We start from the raw sequence: 21,642 nt of genomic DNA, 5'->3' as shown, positions 1-21,642 counted from the left end.
GTGAATAAGGTACAAATGACAGACTAGGGAGGGCAGAGGTGGGGTGCCCAGTCGAAACAGGTTGGGAGAAACACGTGTGGGAGACAAAAGAAAGGTCTCCCAACACTTGATCATTGGCCAGATTCGAAGGGCCAGAGGGTATGGAGGGTCACGCACTTGATTCTCCACCATTTCTTATGTGAAGCTTCTGGGGAGCTAATAGGGTAGAAGGGCTAGAGTAGTGCCTGGGCCATAGATATAGGCTCGAGAAATGTTTACAAAATGTAATATATTTATTTTTTTAAAGATTTATTTTTATTTATTTATGATAGACATAGAGAGAGAGAGAGGCAGAGACACAGGCAGAGGGAGAAGCAGGCTCCATGCCGGGAACCCGATGCAGGACTTGATCCCGGGACTCCAGGATCGTGCCCAAGGCCAAAGGCAGGCACGAAACCGCTGAGCCACCCAGGGATCCCCCCAAAATGTAATATATTTATATCGACTTTTTTTTTTTAATTTTTTTATTTATTTATTTATGATAGGCACACAGTGAGAGAGAGAGAGGCAGAGACACAGGCAGAGGGAGAAGCAGGCTCCATGCACCGGGAGCCCGACGTGGGACTCGATCCCGGGTCTCCAGGATCGCGCCCTGGGCCAAAGGCAGGCGCTAAACCGCTGCGCCACCCAGGGATCCCTTATATCGACTTTCTAAGTCGTGTCATTAAAATATTAATAGCCCGTGGAAATATAACACCCAGAGAGCCTTGAATGCCTTTGTCTTAAGGGTAAGAGGAAAGACTGGTGGGAAGAAGCTGCCAGGGAAGGGCTCACCTGTTTGGGACACTTTGAGAGGGTACTGAAAGGGAACAAGGAGCCCAGAAGAAAAGCCTCACCTGGAATATCCCTGTGCCAGAAGCGAAGGATGGGGGATGCCAGGGAGGAGGGAGAGTTAGGGTTTGACTGCTCACTGGATAGGAGGGAGCAACCTTCACAGAGGCAGAAGTCTGTGTTTGGGGGTACCCAGGGTGCCCAAAAGGAAGACCCACAGTCAGTGTTGGGTGAGTACAGTGAGCCACTCTCAGCCAGGCGCTGGCTGTTGTCATTGTCTTGCCAGGACAGTTCTTTACATTTGGTACTTATAAAAAAAAAAAAATATATATATATATATATATATATATAGCAGTCCCAGTGGCACAGCGGTTCTCTCTGAATAAAGTAATAAATAAATCTTAAATATATATATATAATATATATATTTTTTTTATTTAAAAAAAATTTTTTTTTTTTTTTTAAAGATTTTATTTATTTATTCATGATAGTCACAGAGAGAGAGAGGGGCAGAGACACAGGCAGAGAGAGAAGCAGGCTCCATGCACCGGGAGCCCGACGTGGGATTCGATCCCGGGTCTCCAGGATTGCGCCCCGGGCCAAAGGCAGGCGCCAAACCGCTGCGCCACCCAGGGATCCCTAAAAAATTTTTTTTAAGTACCAGGGTACACCCTGGAACCTTGACACAATGCTGTCCTGAGGGTCCTTCCCTGGGATCACTTCAAGGACAAAACCAAATTGGCACAGAAGTTCTTCTGGTATTTTAATAACTGATTTATATCCATATATATATATTTTAAGATGTTATTTATTCATGAGAGACACACAGAGAGAGAGAGAGAGAGAGAGGCAGAGACACAGGCAGAGGGAAAAGCAGAGGCTCCATGCAGGGAGCCCGATGTGGGACCCTATCCCAGATCTCCTGGACCATGCCCTGGGCCAAAGGCAGCGCTAAACCACTGAGCCACCGGGGCTGCACCTTTTTTTTTTTTTTTTTTTTTTTAAAGTAGGTTCCAGAAGTGTCCGGGTGGCTCAGTCAGTTAAGCATCTGCCTTCAGCTCAGGTCACGATCCTAGGGTCCTGGGATTGAGCACCATGTTGGGGTCTCTGCTCATCTGAGAGCCTGCTTTTCCCTCTCCTTCTGCCTGCCGTTCCACCTGCTTGTGCACTCTCTCTCTCTCTCGTTCTCTGTCAAATAAATAAATAAATAAATAAATAAATAAATAAATAAATAAAATCTTTTAAAAACAAACAAAGTAGGCTCTGCACAGTGTAGAGCCCAATGCAGGGCTTGAACTCACAACCCAGAGATCAAGACCTGATCTGAGATCAAGAGTCAGGTGCTCCTGGCGCCTGGGGGCTCAGTCACTTAAGCATCTGACTATTGGTTTCAGCTCAGGTCATGATCTCAAGGTCTTGAGATCAAGCTCCTCATTGGGCTCCCTGCTCTGTGGGCAGTCTGCTTCTCGTCTCCTTCTACCTCTCCCTCCACTCATTATTTACCCCTCCCTCCACTCATTATTTCTCTCTCTCTCCCTCAAATAAATAAATCTTTTTTTTTTTTAAGATTTTATGTATTTAATCATGAGAGACAGAGAGAGAGAAAGAGAGAGAGGGGCAGAGGCACAAGCAGAGGTAGAAACAGGCTCTATGCAGGGAGCCCAATGTGGGACTTGATCCTGGGTCTCAGGATCAGGCCCTGGGCTGAAGGGGGTGCTAAACTGCTGAGCCACCCGGGCTGTCCTCAAATAAATCTTAAAAAAAAAAAAAAAAAAAAGAAGTCAGATGTTTAACCGACTGAGCTACCCAGGTGCCCTGTTCTTTACATTTGGAGTAGAGAACTAGTCTATGGTCCCTTCCAGTTCTAGAGAAATCCACTGCTCTCTTATTACTCAGTTATTTTAGCCTCCTCCTCCTTGAGGTCACTTCTCAGATCTGCTGGATTAAACCTCTCTCTTTCACCCATGTACCTTCTATCATCTCTCTCTTCTCCTTGGAAACTTAAGCCACAATTGAAAACAGTCCCCCCAAAGGGGAAAACTCTAAAAATGAATTTTAAAAGTTCTTTTCTGTGCCCACGTTGGAACCATATACATGTTTATTCCATGTCTCATTTTTAACTCTGGATTATGACTTGTAGGGGGATAGGCTTGACATCAGGCCTTCCCTACAGATCACAGTTTCCTGATGGAAAGAGTAATCCCAGTAGCCACCATCTATTTTTGCAGTGCTAGGTGCTGTGTTCATTGCTGTATATTTGTTTCCCTGAATCCTCACAGCGACTCCGCCAATTACATATGCTTATTCTCATTGGACAGATGAGGAAGTGAAGACTCAAGGATTAGATAATTTGTCCAGTTCTAGCTGTGTCGTCTTGGTTCCAAGCTGACATTTGTTGAGCACTTGCACCATGCCAGGCCCTGTACCAGAGCTTCACCCTGAATCCTCAGGAAAATCCTACGAGGTAAGTATTCTCAGCTTCATTTCCAGGTCAGGAAGCAGGCTCAGAGAGGCTAAGTAACTTGCAAAGATCATCCTCTAGGAAGCCAGGGGAGCAGGCTGTCATCCTAGTAGTGGGACTCCTACTCTTTGCTCCTACACTGCACTCAGTTAGTAAAATACCAAAAGAACTTCTGTGCCAATTTGGTTTTGTCCTTGAAGTGATCCCAAGGGAAGGACCCTCAGGACAGTTTGGGGTCAAGTTTCCAGGGTGTGCCCAGACTGCAGAAGACCGTGGTGGCCGGAGAGTGGCCGGAGGATGAATTGGTTAACGTCTGTGAAGGGCAGAAGCAGTTAGGCGGTGTTCGGACTGCCTCTGTGCGTGCCCTGGAAGTGCAAACAGCTCTCAGCTTGGCTTCCACCGCTGGCCCTGCCTGGGTGGCTGGCGGGAAGCCTGCTGGAAGGGAAGCCCCAACTGAGGGAGCAGCCGCGGGACCCTGGAGCAGTGGCTTCCCCCTCTCTGACCTTTAACTTGAGCTGATGAATTGGCAGCAACTGTGTGACATCAGGGAGACATTTTCCTTTTTTGTGAGCTCAGAGCTTCCATTTAAAAATTCCTCAGTCACAAGACGGAGGCTGCAGAAGCCCAGGCACACTTGTGGTGGCAGCAGGTGATGTGCACTTGCTCCAAGCCCTCCAGAAGTCTGCGTAATCCCAGGGATTCCGTGCAGCCTTGGGGATGGCCATGTAAGGGGTGATCGCTGGCCTTATTTATCCTCGCTGCACTGCCAGCGCTTAGCACTGCAGGGATGGGATCACAGGGGCTGGGCACACTGGGCAGGCGCCCAGCAGCCATCAGCAACTAGCACTTTCTTCTGTGTGACCACTTTCTTCTTGTCCTTACCCCTGGTGAAACTAGCAGTTAAAATTAAGCTCAAACGGTATCCAAACATGTGTTTTCTTGACTTTTGTGTGTGAGATGAGTGCAGGGGTCGAGGGTCAAGGAGTGAGGAATCTTTTTTTTTCTTTTTGTAAAGATTTTATTTATTTATTCATGAGAGACACAGAGAGAGAAAGAGAGAGAGAGAGAGGCAGAGACACAGGCAGAGGGAGAAGCAGGCTCCCTGCAGGGAGCCCGATGCAGGACTGGGTCCCTGGACTCCAGGATCATGCCCTGGGCTGAAGGCTGTCACTAAACCACTGAGCCACCCAGGGATCCCTAGGGAGAGGGAGTGAGGAATCTAATGGCTAAACTTGAGAGTGGTAGAGAGAACAATTGTTTTGTTTTTTAAAGGATTTATTTATTCATTCATTCATTCATTCATTCATTCATTCATTCATGAGAGACCAGAGAGATCGGCAGAGACACAGGCAGAGGCAGAAGCAGGCTCCATGCAGAGATTCTGATGTGGGACTTGATCCTGGAACCCCGGGATCGTGACCTGAACCAAAGGCAGGTGCTCAACCATTGACCCACCGAAACGCCCCAAGATTTTATTTATTTATTTGAGAGAGAAAGAAACCACAAAACACAAGTAGGGGGAGGGGCAGAGGGAGAAGCAGGTTCCCTGCTGAGCAGGGGAACCTACTGGGGAAGGCTTGATCCCTGGATCCTGGGATCATGATCTGAGCCAAAAGGGACTCTTAACTGACTGAGCCACCAGGCGCCCCAGGAACCATTATTTTGATACAGCAAAAGTTAGTTGGAGGGAACTTATTTCTCTCAGTGCTGCAAACTTCTCGTTCTACAGAGGAGGGAAGTGCAGGCTCAGAAAGGGAAAGTGACTTGTCAGAGTCTCATGGCACATTAGTGGCAGACACAGGACTAGAAAGATGACCTGGGGCAAGTTAGTCTTTCACTCTGGGCCTCAGTTCCCTCCTTGATAAAGTGGTGTGGTGGGATTTAATGATGTCCAACATTGCCCTCAAGGATTTAAAATGTAGCCACCTGGGTGGCTCAGTGGTTGAGCATCTGCCTTGGGCTCAGGGCGTGATCCTGGGGTTCTGGGATCGAGTCCTACATTGGGCTCCCCACAGGGAGTCTGCTTCTCCCTCTGCCTGTGTCTCTGCCTCTCTCTCATGAATAAATAAATAAGATAAAAAAGAGAGAGAGAGAACTTAAAATGTAAAGCTCTGAGTGACCCTCCTAGGCTCCCTGAGGGATGCTGGTGGATCTAGTAGAGCAGGGCCCAGGACAAGGCAAGATTCAGGGCTAGAAAGGCGGGGGCCGTTAGACAAACAGGTAATGCCCGGTTGTGTGATTGTGTGATGGATGACTTCATTACCCTTGATACCCACCTCTTCTCTCAGTCCCTCCCCTGCCCTTGCCCTGGAGCCCAACATCTATCCTAGAGCAGTCATCCTCCCATTTCCCTTCCTTTCCCAATGCACAGGTCTACACATTCCATAATTTCTGCTTATTTACTGGACCACCATCACTCTGGCTTCTATGTCTATAGCTTTCCACTACCTTTTATTATGGAATCACTCACTTTGTGCAGGTTACATTGTCACATTTAATCCTCCTACCTCCATCCTCTGATTTAGGTTATCAGCCCCACTATGTAGATGGAAAAAGGCGAGGCTCAGAAATGTACATACCTGCATATTTCCACAGTTAATAATAAGTGGTAAATTCCTAAAGTGACTGAAACTTAACTGGATAATTCATAACTAATCGTTTCTTTCTTTTTTTTTTAATCTTTTTTAAAAGATTTTATTTTTGGGGATGCCTGGGTGGCTCAGTCTGTTGAGCCTCTGCCTTCAGCTCAGGTCATGACCTCGGGGTCCTGGGATTGAGCCCCGCCTTGGGCTCCCTGCTCAGTGGAGAGTCTGGTTTTCCCTCTGCCCCCCCCCCCCCCGTCCCCCATTCATGGTCTCTCTCTCAAAATCTTTAAAAAATGTATTTATTTATTTGTTTGAGAGAGAGAGAGAGTGCATAAGCAGAGGGGAGGGGCAGAGGGAGAGGGAGAAGCAAACTCCCCACTGAGCAGAGAGACTGACTCTGGGCAGGGCCCCAGGACCCTGAGATCATGACCTGAGCCAGAGGCAGATGCTTAACTGACTGAGCCACCCAGGCACCCCATAACTAATCATTTCTTATATCACCTCTCCAGTATTACTGCCCTGTGTTACGTCTCCAGCAGCCCTGAAGCTCTGGCTATGGCCCATTAAGTTCACTTGGATGTAACAGGTGCTAATGAGCTGGAGGTCACCGGCTTAATTCCTTTGACGACCCAGTATCTTTTTCCTATTGCAAGACCACTGACCGTATGTCCTCCTGAATTTGATGAATACTCAGAATTAGGGAGAAGATTTAGGATCTTTTGTGTCTTTCATGACTACTGGACAAAAATGGAAAATGATCAGTTATCACTTGGTTCCTCTGAGCTTCCTAGGAGCTAAAGAGAATGCCAGGTCACCAAGTTGTCGATGTTGATAGACTACATTATACAGATCGATTCACAGACATTTCCTAGGGTAGCAGTTTGGGCACTAACCTGTAACTGAATTCTGTAGTTTGGGGATGAAACCGTCTTTTGGCCACCCTGAGTCATGTTCCGTGTGGCATCTCCAGCTGGTCAGCAGGTCACACAAGGTGGAGTGGAGGCAACAGCTGAAAATGCCGTAATGCCCTCCCAGGTCCCAGGGAGCCTCTAGGAGTATTCTCTGGAACAGGTGTCAGCAGGGGTCTGACAGTAGAGAGACTTGGTGGGTGGGATTTGGTGTGAAACCATGCAAGGTACAGCCATTTATTTGTTCATTCTTTGTGCATTCTTTCCACAGATACTTTCTGAGCACTCATACTGGAGAGTTAGATCTGGGGCTGTGTTGGACACTGAGAATTCCAAAGCTAATAATAGGGCTAGAAGTTAATATTCTAACTCTGGAGACCAACATATATGCAAGCCATTATTAAAACAAAGTGAGAAATACCATCACAGTCCCTTAATGGAGGGAGGAATTCCTTCTGCTGGGTTGGGAGTGAGGGGCTGGTCTGGGAAGGTGTCCTTTGAACAGAGATAGGAGGAGGGAAGAGTACATTCCAAACTCAGAGAAGAGCTGGGGCAAAGGTACAAAGCCCAAGTGAGCACAGCTTCATCAGGGTACTTGGAGTCCAGCATGTGTCCACAGAGAGCAGGCTTGTTTTTTTAAGCAAAGAACTCTTGCAGGTGTCATTCTATATCATTAGCATCATCATCATCATCATCATCAGATCTAACATTTATAGAACTCACCATACGCCAGGCAGTCTGCTGAGTGCTTTATTCACATCTCCTATTTTATTTTATTTTATTTTATTTTATTTTATTTTATTTTATATTATTATTTTTTCACATCTCTTATTTTAATACACCAACCCATTTTATAGGTAAGGAAGCTGAGGCTGAGGGAGCTGTGGAGATTCTAGCGCAGGTTAAGAAATGCCTGCACCCTTAACCACAGCAGTCTTTCTTCACAATTGATTCTTTCCCCTTCTCTTTGTAGATTTTTGGAGGCATGTGCTTTTTTCTCACATGTGTGTTTGTGTGTCCAGGCCCCCTCCTGTCTGATGGGGCACTCTTGGGAGGTCACCCATTTGGCTTTGGCCTTTACCTCTCCACGAAGTTCCAGCAAGTGATTGTGTATAAATTGAACCAAGCCTGAAATTCCGTTTGTTGCTGTGTTTTTTTTTCCCCCCATGGGAAAATTAACCCCAAAAAAGAACTGAAACATACCAAGAGGCGTTTATTGTACACCGCACAGTGCAAGGCCTTTGCCTTGAGACTGTGGTCACAGAGTCTGGGGTATCCTTGGAAAGTGGTCTTTTACATATATGTGTGGTGGGGGTGGCACGAGGGGGTGTGCGTGTTCCAAGTTGAAAGTTAATTAGGCTCCAATTTTGAAGAGCTTTAGATGCCATCTAGAGTTTACACTTACATTTTTTGGTGATATCAAGAAAAAGGGAAGCACAGATCTTTTTTCACATTCTGCCTTGGTGAACAGTGAAAGTTTTCCAGGGCACGGATAACAAGCAGTTTAAGATGAGCCTGTGTTGGATGCAGGGTGAGTTGGAAGGGAAAAGGCTAGGAGTTTCCAGGTTACAAGTCATGATAAGATCTGGGGGTGCAGGGTGGGGAACACATGATAAATATATATATATATATTTTTTGATAAATATATTTTATACGTAAACCCTGGTTCATCAGTTTTCTAGATTTGATTTTGGGGTATTAGGTGTTTTTGTTTTGTTTTTATTGCGGCCCCCGCTTGTATCCTTACAACACATTCTTTTGCAAATCTTCTCTTTGAGTCCAGGACGTCACCTGTTGCCTGTACCTGAACGAAACTCGGATATATAAAGGCTTGAATCTGCGTCTAAACTTAGCCCCCCGCTGACTTGGAAAGAATCTAAACTTGGCAAAATGCCTCCCTTGCTCTTTAAGCACCAGTCTAAAAAGTAGCTCTCCCCCCCACCAACCCCCCCGCCCAACCCCCCAACTAATGAACTATATCTAATAGCCTCTCTTTACAGAGTCCTTTGAGAAAGAGATGGCGTTTGTTTTTGACCTCATTATCCATTTCAGCCTGTCCTTGATGAAAATAATCGCCCCTTAGGCAGGTACATTCCTCACATTCCTCGCTCTGCTAGCTGCTAAGACGTCGTTAACCCCAGCGACCATGGGAAAATGCTGCTGTCTGCTTCAGAGAGTCTAAAGGGAGTGGGCACAAGATAACAAGAGGTGAAGAGGTCAGAGTGGAAGCCCCCTTTCATCTTTTCAGGCTGTTTCCAACCCAGACAAAGGATTCTGTCCAGGGGTGCAAGGCCCACGCGGCTTTATTTTATGGTCTAGCCCTGAAAGGGGGCTGGGAGGGCCGTGTCCTATCTGGATATTGTTTTGGAGGCGAATGCCTGGCTCCCGGGAAGTCCTCGACTCCTGGGGGAATGCTAAGTGGAAGGAAGGGCCAGCAGCCTCCGCTCCGGCGGAAGAGACCACCCAGCTACTCAAAGGAGAGTGTGAAGGGCTTGAATGAGCCGTCCTGCAGGATTTATCATTCAGACAGTGAGATTAAGGGTGTGAGGCTGTTTAGCTGCTGCGAGTCGGAGAAGCTCAAGGATTTGCGGCCCAAGAGAAGGGAGGAAGTGAGGAGGGGTGGCGTGGAGCTCAGTGGAGAGGTGAGGACCGTTTGGAAACCCGCGTGGGCAGGGGGAGAGCCGATCCAGGTTGCCTCCCAGCCTGCCGCTAACCTGCCTTAGGACTTTGAACAAGTCATTTCTCCCTTTTGTACAATGAAGCGGTTGGAAGGATAGCAAAAGGTGCTCCCACGGGCTGCCTGGTCCACCTCCTCCCCCAGATGCTTGTCCTCAGCTTGCTTCATTGATTGTGATTTATTACAAAAGTAGCAGGGCCACGTTATCAATAATTGAAAGTCAACAATCCTCCATCTTACCAAGACCCCCAGTCCGGTCCCCAACACCTTCCTACAGGAATGGTTGCCTTTTGGATAGATTTGCCTTTGATCTCTTCAAATGCTTATAGTTTTGTGTTTTTTAAAGATTTTATTTATTTGATAGAGAGAGATCACAAACAGGGGAAGCTGCAGAGGGAGAGGGAGAAGCAGACTCCCCAGAGCAGGGAGCCCAGCACGGGGCTCAATTCCTGGACCCCGGGATCTGCAACCTGAGCCGAAGGCAGACGCCTAACCGACTGAGCCACCCAGACGCCCCGCGTATATAGTTTAAACATCTCTGGAGTATGCTTAACAATTTCGCATTGTAGTTTGTTTTTCCTCCCTGGCAAATTCACTGTGCTGCGGATCTTCCATGCGCTCTTGCAGGTTTTCTCACCAGTCACCTTCACCCTACTCTCTCTGTGCTCCAGCAGCCTGCTGGGTGCTCTTTTGCCTCCTTGGCTTCTGATTGAGTTTGAGAGATAATTCTTCCCCACCTCGCTCCCCTCCAAATCACTGCAGACGAGTCTGGCTGAGGACCCTGGAGGCTTTCCTCCATGTATTTCTCTCTCCCCGTTTCCTACAGGGCTCCACTTACCCCTTCTGGCCTAGCCTGGAAGTGGAAGCAGGTCCCCTCTGCTCGGTTGCTTTTCCAAAGGCTGCTCACTCCTTTGCAGACAGTCCCTTTATTAAACTCTCTTCAGAGTTCCCAATTTTGATTGCGCCATCTGCTTCCTGCTGGGATTCAGGTGGTCACAGAATATATGTCATGAGTATTTGCCAGATTACTAAACACAATCCACAGGGACTATAACTGCATAGCCCCCGTGTTGGATATATACGGTATATGCCTCTACCGTAATTCACTTTGCCATTCCCTTATTATTATTTTTTTAAGATTCTATTTATTTATTCATGAGAGACACAAGAGAAAGCCAGAGCCATAGGCAAAGGGAGAAGCAGGATCCCTGCAGGAAGCCTGATGTGGGACTCGATCCCGGGACTCTGGGATCACGCCCTGGGGCGAAGGCAGGCGCTAAACTGCTGAGCCACCCAGGCTCCCGCCATTCCCTTATTGATCTACACTTAACTATTATACTTCCTGCTTTTTCAGTATCAAGATCAACATGAAATAACTCCCCAGACAAGAAATTGTGGTTTCTTTTCATTACAGGCACTTCCTTTCCTTTCTGGCTTTAAGTTCATGGCACCCAGGCCACTGATCCTTTCAGGTTTCAGTTGCAGACCTTGGCTGCCCTCAGGAAACTTACCCGTCAGTAGTGCAATATTCAGCAATGTGACGCTACCGGAGTAGCTGAGCCAAATTATGTGATACGGCTGGAAATTCTAGGATCAAGGAGTGATGGAGATGAGATATGGTTATTGGTAAAAGCCTGCTGGCTTAGCTGAGCTGTTTTGGGACAGGGCTGTTAAATTATCACTCGGTTTCATTTATCAGACTCCACAAGCAGGCCCTCATCTGATTTGTATATCAAATAAAAATGCCAGTTGTGTAGTTTTCAACTAGAAAAGTGTCTGTCCGATGCAAAAATGTCTTTGCGTCAATATGCCCAGCACGTTATGTCCTACAAGTAGAAGCCAGGTGGTAACTGGAGAAGCGTTTGGGGAGCACAGGTTTATTGAAAGGAGCAGTCAGATGACTTAAAAGCTTAGGAGCCAATAGGCTGGGTATCCAGACTCACCCATCTCCACAGTAGGGATGACCTTGCCTGTGGGACCTTCATATTCCTAGTCTGTTGGCCAAGACCCCCTGCTCTCTGGCTTCGATAGTGTTTTGATATGCATGGTCAAGTTGACCCTCCTGAATGAAGGCTTTACAATTGTAATCCGCACACAGGAACCACCTGGGAATCTTGTTAAATACAGATTGGGAAAAAAATTAAAAACAAAAAAATACAGATTGGGATTCAGTAGGTTTGGGATGGGGCCTGAAGACTAGCAGTTTTAATGCATGCCAAAATTCCTTCACTACCTAGTCTTCTTGAACCACTGAGCTCTTTTAGTTATTTATTTAAAAATTTTTTTATTTTTATTTTATTTTTTAAAAAGATTTTATTTATTTATTCATGAGAGAGAGAGAGGGAGAGAGAGGCAGAGACACAGGCAGAGGGAGAAGCAGGCTCCATGCAGGGAGCCTGACGTGGGACTCGATCCCGGGTCATCAGGATCAGGCCCTCGGCTGAAGGTGGCGCTAAACCGCTGAGCCACCTGGGCTGCGCCCTCCCCCCCTCCCCCGCCATTTTTTTTTTTTTTTTTTTTTAATTTATCTGACAGAACCAGAGAGCACAAGCAGGGGGAATGCAGAGGGAGAGGGAGAAGCAGGCTCCCGACTGAGGGACCGCCAGATCCCAGGACTTAGGGATCCCAACACCAGCCGAAGGCAGGTGCTCAACCGACTCAGCCACTCAGGTGCCCCGCCACTGAGCCCTTTTAAGGACCGTCTTTGGGGACACCTGGGTGGCTCAGCGGTTGGCTGGCCTTCTGCCTTTGCCTCAGGGTGTGATCCCTGAGGTCCCAGGATCGAGTCCCACATCGGGCTCCCTGCATGGAGCCTGCTTCTCCCTCTGCCTGTGTCTCTGCCTCTCTCTTTCTCTCATGAATAAATAAATAAAATCTCAAAAAAAAAAAAAAAAAAGACCGTCTTATTTCTGCTCTAGTTCTGACAATGGTAATTTATAATTTCATATTCAGATGGGCGACCTTCTGTTTTAGTACCTGGTTGAGAAGAGGAGCCCCTGGTGGTAGCTTCCTTTTTTTTTTTTTTTTTTTTGGTGGTAGCTTCCTAAAGGAGCAAGGGGAGATCTCTGAGCAGGTGAGACTTTCACTTGGGGGCTAAAGAACTGGCTCAGACATTCTGGCTTCTTGTGACTCTGTTGTGGCCTGGGAGCTGCAGACCAACCACTGACCTACCTTTACCTTTCACTTTACCTAAAGCCCCTGAGGTCTTTGATTCTTCTCTTTACAGAGAAAGAAAAGCAAAACTTGTATTAAGTGTTTGTGAAGTCACTTAGCCTGAACCTTCAAAGACGGTGCCTTCATAATTTTAAATGAAGAATTGACCAGAATAGGATGGAGGCAATGGGCAGCCCCAGTGGCTCAGTGGTTTAGCACCGCCTTTGGCCCAGGGCCTGATCCTGATGTCCCAGGACGGAGTTCCAGTTGGGCTCCCTGCATGGAGCCTGCTTCTCTCTCTGCCTGTGTCTCTGCCTCTCTCTCCCTCTCTGTGTCTCTCATGAATGAATAAATAAAATCTTAAAAAAAAAAAAAAAAGGATGGGGGAATTGGTCACAAGCGTACTACTAATACCACTTTACATTTTAATTAATTAATTAATTTTAAAAGATTTTCTTTAATTAAGAGCACAAGTCGGGGTCAGGCCCACAGTAGTTGGCGACAAGCAGAGAGAGAAGCAGACTCCCCCACTGAGTAGGGAGACCCAGAACCCCCAGGATCCCACCCTGGGTCAAAGGCAGAGGCTCAGCCACTGGGCCACCCAGGAGTCCCACCACTTTACATTTTAAAAACACTTGACAGTTACAAATCATTTAGATATCCACAATCTATTTGATCCTTAGAACCCTGGAAGGTAGAGCTGGCATTTTCCCCATTCACTGGATAAAGCAGCCTCCAAGAGGGCAAAAGATTTAGTCAGGCTCAACCAGCTACCTGGTGGTAGAACCTGGGTTCAGTGCTTTTAAATGCCCTCCTTGCCCAGACTGCATGACTTCTTGAATACCTGTGTAAAAAGAATTGCAACAATCGCTGTGTCTCCCCCAGGTTTTCTGTGATTTGACCCTGCCCATTCTCATTGCCACTATCCCAACCCAGGCTTCTAACATCACACACTTGAATTCTTACCATAGTTGTCAGTGGAGGTTATTGAGACTAGAAGGAATGCTCATGGAACCTGACTATGTGCAGGCCTTGTGCCAAGGTCTGACAGTAGGGACAACTGTGTCCTGGACTTCTAGGAGATACAGAGACCGGTAACAGGTCACTGCAACAGGACAAGAAGGAGCAGAGATGGGAGATGTACAGGGACCCGCAGCCAGGCTAGGTGGTGGCAGGCTGCTCCTTCCTATGGGTCTTCTGGACATTGGGTTCTCATCATCATTGACACTGAGTGTTGTGTGTTCTCCAGTCAAGATCCTTTAGTAACGGAGCGTCTGGGTGGCTCAGGCAGTTAAGTGTCTGCCTTCAGCTCAGGTCATGATCCTGGGGTCCTGGGATTGAGCCCTGAATTGGACTCCTTGCTCACTGGGGAGTCAGCTTCCCCCTCTCCCTGTGTCTCTCCCCCCATTCTTGCACGTTCTTTCTCTCAAATAAATAAAAAAATTTTTTAAAAGATTTTATTTATTCATGAGAGATACAGAGAGAGAGGCAGAGACATAGGCAGAGGGAGAAACAGGCTCCCCAGGAGGAACCCGATGTGGGACTCATCTCAGATCCCAGGATCAGGCCCTGAGACCAAGGCAGATGCTCAACCACTGAGCCACCCAGGGGTCCCTAAATAAATAAAATCTTAAGAATTAAAAAAAAAAAAAAGATTACCCAGGAGTCCAGTCATTGTGTAATAAAAAAAAAAAAAAAAAAAGAGAGAGAGAGAGAGAGAGAGATTTTAGTAACATCACAGTGCCAAGATCCCACCTTGGCATTCAGTGTCCTCCATTATTTGGCCCCTGTATCTTTTTTTTTTTTTTTTTTTTAAATTTATTTATTCATGATAGTCACACGGAGAGAGAGAGAGAGGCAGAGACACAGGCAGAGGGAGAAGCAGGCTCCATGCACTGGGAGCCTGATGTGGGATTCGATCCCGGGTCTCCAGGATCGCGCCCTGGGCCAAAGGCAGGCGCCAAACCGCTGCGCCACCCAGGGATCCTGGCCCCTGTATCTTAACACTCCTCGACGCCGTCACAATATTCTTCTGATCAGCCCCAGCACTTATTGTTGCATATTCCTATAATTCTGGTCAAAGAATCATAGCAACAACCTTAATATACTTACCACTTGTCTGTGTCATTCTCCTAAGTACTTTCTTTTTTTTTTTTTTTTTAAGATTTTATTTATTTATCCATGAGAGACACACACACACACACATACACAGAGGCAGAGACACAGGCAGAGGGAGAAGCAGGCTCCATGCAGGGAGCCCAATGTGGGACTCGATCCCGGGTCTCCAGGACCATGTCCTGGGCTGAAGGCGGCGCTAAACCGCTGAGCCACCTGGGCTGCCCATCCTAAGTACTTTAATGCTTGGTATTCGATGTAATGCTTACAACGCGATGGGGTTGGGATCATCTTTCTCATTTTGTAGATTCAGAGAGGTTAAATAACTTACTCTAGTCACACAGCTAGAACATAGACTAGTAGAACTAACCCTTCAAGGTAATCCCAAAGTCATCTCACACTTAACATTTCACTCTGCTGAATGGAGGGGCAGAGAATGGCATAGATTAGGGGTTAGTAATTTTGTAATTTACTCGGTGGCTCCCACCCCTAAAACACTCTCTCCTTCAGGAATCTCAGTATTGCACTTCTCTCTCAAAACACCCCAGGGACTCTCCCTCACCTTGAATTCCCTCAGTTGTTGACTGCTGCCTTTATACCATATGATCTTGGATTAGTTATGCTTCCAACGCCTTGGGATTGCTCTCTAGTGATTTCGGGGAGGTGCATTTGATCCTGACTACAAACTGCTACTCAGCTAGATGGCCAACATCCATAATAGTAACAACTAATAATTAATGTTGCTGAAAATGGAGAACTGTTATTCAGAACACCAGTAGAGGCATTGAGAAGGCCTCAAAAAAGAGGGGAAAGAAAAGGGCCATGCAGTGTAATTAGCATGGTTATATCTCTGGGCTACAGTTTTCTCATGTGTAAAGGGCTTGAACTAGATGGTCTCTAGCCAACAAATGTTTATTGTACTCCCTCCATGCACCGGGCACTGTTCTAGGTCCTGATGATAAAAAAGACAAAAATTCTCTTGTTATTTTAGTAGAAGGAGATAACAATAGACAAAGTAAATACGTAAATACAGAAAGTATATATTATGTCAGATCGTGATAAATGTGATGGAGAAATACAAAGCAGGGAAGGGAAAAGGAAATGGAGAGGAGTGACATTAACTGACTTGCATTTAGGAGGCCGTGGAGAATGAAGAATCGACCGAAGGTAAGTGGATAAGCGAGTACCCAGGGAGGCTGATTAGCAGATAATCACAGCAATCCAGTGAAGGACTGGTGGTGTGGCCTGGACAGGGAGTAGAGGTTAGAAGTGGTACGATTTTGGATATATTTTGAAGGTAAAGCCAGTTGAATTTACTTTTTTTTTTCAAGATTTTATTTATTTATTTATGAGAGACACACAGAGAAAGGGAGAGACATAGGCAGAGGGAGAAGCAGGCTCCCTATGAGGAGCCCGATGTGGGACTGGATCCCCCAACCATGGGATCACGACCTGAGGTGAAGGCAGATGCTCAACCACTGAGCCACCCTGGCGTCCCCAGCTGAATTTACTGATGAATTGTATGGAGAGCAGACTCAAGGATGTCTCCAAGTTCTTTGCCTTGGAAGGAAGAAACATCTGGGAGGATAGAGTTGCCATTAATGAAGATGCCACTATGAATGGAGCAGGTTTCGAGGAAATGACCAAGCAGAAATCTGGAGTAAGCTGTAGATACGTACGTCTGGAATTTAAGGGGGTGGTCCAGGCTAGGGATGGAAAGGTGAGAGCCATTGGGTGTAGATGGTGTATCAGACATTTCTTTAAATTCTCTTGGCCCTGCCTCTTCCCCCAGCTTGATGTCCTGCCACTGGTGTTAGCCCTACTGGCAATGGGTATGAATTGACAAGTGCGTCACCCCTGCCTTTCTGTGTACTTCTTGCTTCCTGTACAAGGGTGGTGGTGGACAAACATGGAAACTCACTCAGCACCACCATATGTACAACCCAAAACTATGGGGGAGTTCATGCTCAGGGGGCCACCCTTAATGGTGAAGGAAAACTGATGGATAAATGTAAATCCCTTATTATCCTTCAGTTGACAGTTCTGAATCTCCTTAGAAGGTTCTGTGGAGAAAAATGTCTGTGTATCCCATAGTTGTGGCCCGCTCAATAATGCTTCCTTGGTTTATCCTTTCTCCTCTATTCCTCTGTCACCCTGTCCCTCATTTTTGCTCCCTGGAATTTCATTCCCAAATAAACTACCTGCATGCAAACCTTTTATCAAGGCTCTGCTCCTAGGGATGCCTGGGTGGCTCAGTCAGTTAGGTGTCTGCCTTCAGCTTCAATTCCCAGGGTCCTGGGATCGAGCCCCACATCGGGCTCCCTGGTCAGCAGGGAGTCTACTTCTCCCTCTACTTCTCTGCCCTGCTTGTGTGCTCTCTCTCACTCTCTCTCTCAAAAATAAATAAATAAATAAATAAATAAATAAATAAATAAATAAACAAACAAACAAATAAATATAAAAAGTTCTGCTTCTAGAGGAACCTAGGTGAAGACACATGGCATTCAACACCATGGGACCGAATGAAATCACCAATGGCTTGGTGAAGATTGGGTGCAGATACAAGGATCCAGCCCCAATACCCTCTAATATTTAAAGGTGAAGGAGATGAGGAGAACCCGTACCTTGAAGAAAATGTAGTGTCTTGGAAGCCAAGAGAAACAAGTATCGAAGGGAGAAGGAATGATCAGCTAATCCTCACTCAGCAGTCACATAAGGTGAAGAGTAACAGTGACCTTTTGTTTTGGCCACAACTAGGGGGGTGGGGACGGGGTAGAGGGGTGGGTATGATTGCTGACCAAGGAGCATTTTATACAGAGTCCTGCAGTGATTGAAATAGGCTCGAGAGAGAAGCTGGAGGGGAAGTCGGGTCAGGAGAGACTCTTTTTAAGATGAGTGGAATTATAGCACATTTCAATATATTTATATGCTACCGGGAATGATTTAGCAAAGAGGGAAAAGCAGATGATGCAGGGGAGAGGAGAGAGCGTTGCTGGAGGGAGGGGATGGGATCAAGTGGCCAGTGGAAGGTGTCTGCCTTAGATAGGAGCCAGACAGTTTATCCCCACACTGCAGGAGGAAAAGCAGAGTATGTGGGGAAATTCTCACATCCCACGACTCACTGGTGCTTGAATCGCAAGATGTCAATCAGGCTTCGAGCCTGTGCCATCCACCACACCCCTTCGTTTTACAGTGACACCAGAGAGAGGTGACCTCCCCAAGGACACGCCAGGGGATTAGAAGCAGAATCGCAGTGAGAATCCAAGGCTCCCCGGACCCTCCCAGCACCCCAGCACCCGAGGGCTCGGCTCTCCCCCTGGGGAGCATCCTGACCCTACTGAGTTACCCACCCCACCTGCACTCGGAGTAGAAGACGGTAGTCTAGTGGACTCTGGGAAGGACACCAGGAAAGGGAGATGGAGAGATGAATAATCTTCAGAATAGGACCAGCAAGCCACCGGGCAGGTGAATTTGAAGGTCTGCTGATGAGTTCACGGGATCTCCTAGATGTATCGAGGAACCAGCCTAATCACTGTACGGAAGGCTTTAAACCGGCAAATCGGGTAGAGCAAAATCTGCCAAAATGCAGGAGGAGGATATGATAAATTCAAGTGCAAACCGGAGGGCATGAATCCTTCTGGAATATAGATTCCTGGTTTTAAATACTCTGTCAGGCCTTGTTTCCTGACTTGAGGTTTGGAAACACACGGTCCCTCTAAACTTAGAGTTGAAAGCAGCACGAGAAGCAGGGTGGACAGGGAGTGTGTGTGGGGGTGTGTGCACGTAACAAAATGGCACGACCCTGCAAAGAGCCACACAGTTGGCTTTGCCCTGACTTCCAGGACGCTTGGAAAACCCCTGCGATCTTCTCTCCTAATTCCATTCATTTCTCGAACATTCTCTGTGCTCTGGTGTGATGTGCTAGGCTAAGTGCTTCAGGTTTGCGGGGGTAAGGGAGTAGGGGGGGATAAACCAAACAGATAACCAGAAAGATTCCCCATCCTTAAATTTTTACAGTCTTAGAAGAATAAGCTAGTCACACAGTTGACTAATTTCATGCCTGCTCCCCATCTCGTTCCTTAGTTTTTTGTTTTTTGTTTTTAAGATTTTATTTATTTGAGAGAGAGAGAACACAAGCAGGGTGGTGAGGGAGAGGGAGAGGGAGCCCAAGGCGAGGCGGGGCTCCATGATCCCTGGGGGCCCCCCCCACCCCGGGATCATGACCTGAGCCGAAGGCAGACACTTAACCCACTGCGCCACCCAGGTGCCCCTCTTATTCCTTAGTTATTTCAGGCCTGGGCAGAAAGGGTGTACAGTTTATGGGGAGACTGTCTCTAGTCACTGCAAAGGTAGTTCCCTGACAGTGGGTTCAAAAATATAAACTATCAACTGCTCTTGGGTACAAATTACTCCCATGTGAGCTGGTTGAGTGTGATCCACTTATCTCTAGGGCCGATCGCCAGTTAAATCCTGCCCAAGTAGCTGAAAGCCTGTTTGTTTTACGACAAACAGGAAAAAGGGGCCCTCACTGAAATGCTGGCCTAGGGAAGAGCCAGAAGCCAATGCTCTAATATGATTCTTTGGGGAATACTGAAGCTGGTACAGTGTGTGACACCCTCTTCCCCTTTTCCACCAAAATAGCATTTGAAGAGATGTGCAGGCCCTGGTTCTGACCACCAGTCGGGTGTTGAGGGGGGTGTCTGGGAGGTGAGGAGCTGGAATGTCACCACGTGACAATCCAGGAATGCTTCTCTGAAAAAAATAATCGTGATGTCTTCATTTCTGTCGCCCTTTGCAGCTGTTTCAAAACACTTGCAGTATCAGTGATTTCACGGAACCCTTACCTCCTTCTCGCAAGGTAGGTGGAGCAGGTTTGATTATCACTGTCATACAGCTTGAGTGACAGAGGGCCCAGGAGGCCATGTGACTCGGCCCAGGTCATGGGGCTAATAAGCAGCTGAGCTGGAACTGGAGGCTAGGTCTCCTGATGGTGAGTCGGATGCCCAGGTGACTGGGAGCCTCCACTGCCCCTCGGCCCTCAGATGAGTGTGTGGCCTTCCCACCTACGAATGACTCCCAGCACTGCCTGGTGCTGGGTCCTGCCTCTGCCCATACCAGCTGTCTGGCCTTGGGCAGGGGAAGGGTCTGTGCATTTTCCCTCATCTGGAAAATGAGCAAAATAAGAGTCCTTGAGTCTCCAAAGGTATTTTGAGGAGTAAATGAGATATTCTGGAGGAAGAAGAACATGTCTGGCACAGTGCAACGACATCCACAAACGCTTTATAAATAAAAAAGATTTTATTTATTTATTTATGAGAGACACACAGAGAGAGAGGCAGAGACACAAGCAGAGGGAGAAGCAGGCTCCATGCAGGGAGCCCGATGCGGGACTCGATACCGGGGCTCCAGGATCAGGCCCTGGGTCAAAGGCAGGCGCTAAACCGCTGTGCCACCCAGGGATCCCCAATAAATAAAATCTTTAAAAAAGAAGCCTCCCTCCCTTCCCACCTCCCCTCTCCTGCCCCTCCCCCTCTGTGATAAGGCTACCTCAAGTTACCGCTCTACTTTTTTTTTTTTTAATTTTTTTTAATTTTTATTTATTTATGATAGTCACACAGAGAGAGAGAGAGAGGCAGAGACACAGGCAGAGGGAGAAGCAGGCTCCATGCACCTGTAGCCCGACGTGGGATTCGATCCCGGGTCTCCAGGATCGCGCCCTGGGCCAAAGGCAGGCGCCAAACCGCTGCACCACCCGGGGATCCCTTCTTCATCTCTTCTTATGAGTGGAAACCAAGGCAGGAGAGATGACAGCTGTAAGGCAACACCTCTGTTGGTCCCAGAGCTGGGACACTCTGGCCCCCCTGCAGTTTCAACTCTTGGTTACTGGAAATCTTTAATTGTCTGGGTTTCCTTTCCTGCCTTCAAAAGTGGCAGCTAAGAAACCTAACTGAATCTCTGCAAACTCAGGATTACCTTTCAGAATGAAAACAGTGGAGAGCAAAGTGATTCGCAGCCTACAGACCCCCTCCAGCCCATGTGGCCTCCTCACACGCCGTTGGGCCCTGGGCGCTGGAAAGGCGACCCAGGGTGAGGGGCACATTCCAGCTGGCTCCCCACAAGTGGGTGATGGTTGAAAAGGTCAGAAGGGCGCTGCTCTGGCCTGATATTCCAGCGTCAGCTCTGCTGCCGGATAGCTGAGAACACCTTGAACAAGGCAAGGTGCACCTCTGTTTCCTCATCTAGAACAGGATGGCTGGATTAGATTATGTCTCAGCTGCCTTGCTGATAACCCAAAAGGGACGTGCTTAAGGACAATGGTGACTCGTGATAGGCACTGGGGAAAAAAAAAACACCCTTTTTTATTATGTAAAATTTTTTTTTTAAGATTTTATTTATTTATTCATGAGAGACACACAGAGAGAGAGAGAGAGGCAGAGACACAGGCGGAGGGAGAAGCAGGCTCCATGCAGGGAGCCCAATGTGGGACTTGATCCTGGGTCTCCAGGATCACACCCTGGACTGAAGGTGGCGCTTAAACCGCTGAGCCACCAGGGCTGCCCATTATGTAAAATTTCAAACCAAATTTAATGTCAACAAAATGATATGATGGACCCCCCATGGATGCTTAGCTTGTCCTTAACTGTTCTTTCTGGTTTCACCTGTACCTCTAACTCCTCCCGCTTGGTTATTTTGTACACTTTTTTTTTTGGGGGGGGGGTGAAATTTACAAATACTGAAATGCAGAAATCTTTTTTTTTTTAAGATTTTATTTATTTATTCATGAGAGAGGCAGAGACACAGGCAGAGGGAGAGGCAGGCTCCTTGTGGGGAGCCCCATGTGGGACTCAATCCTGGGACTCCGGGATCATGCCTCTAGCCCTCAGCTGAAGGCAGATCCTAGACCGATGAGCCACCCAGGCGTCCCTGAAATGC

At 47.3% G+C, this 21,642-nt stretch overlaps 1 long non-coding RNA gene across 2 annotated transcripts in view; it reads left to right on the top strand.

Annotated features, from left to right (window-relative positions):
- Window positions 1-3,105: 3,105 nt before the first annotated feature.
- The window catches only part of LOC102155619, a 31,718-nt gene continuing 13,181 nt past the window's right edge, over window positions 3,106-21,642 (top strand). The window contains exons 1-3 of one of the 2 annotated variants that reach the window (XR_005367629.1): window positions 3,106-3,274; window positions 17,308-17,426; window positions 19,508-19,567. This is a non-coding gene — a long non-coding RNA (uncharacterized LOC102155619). The remainder of the gene's footprint in view (window positions 3,275-17,307; window positions 17,427-19,507; window positions 19,568-21,642) is intronic. The other variant, XR_005367631.1, reaches the window with a different exon arrangement.

The sequence above is a fragment of the Canis lupus genome, chromosome 12, assembly GCF_011100685.1.
Source record: "Canis lupus familiaris isolate Mischka breed German Shepherd chromosome 12, alternate assembly UU_Cfam_GSD_1.0, whole genome shotgun sequence".
Classification (NCBI taxonomy): domain Eukaryota; kingdom Metazoa; phylum Chordata; class Mammalia; order Carnivora; family Canidae; genus Canis; species Canis lupus.
The sequence above is the reverse complement of the archived record's forward strand: the minus strand, read 5'-3'. Positions and strand labels throughout refer to the sequence as shown.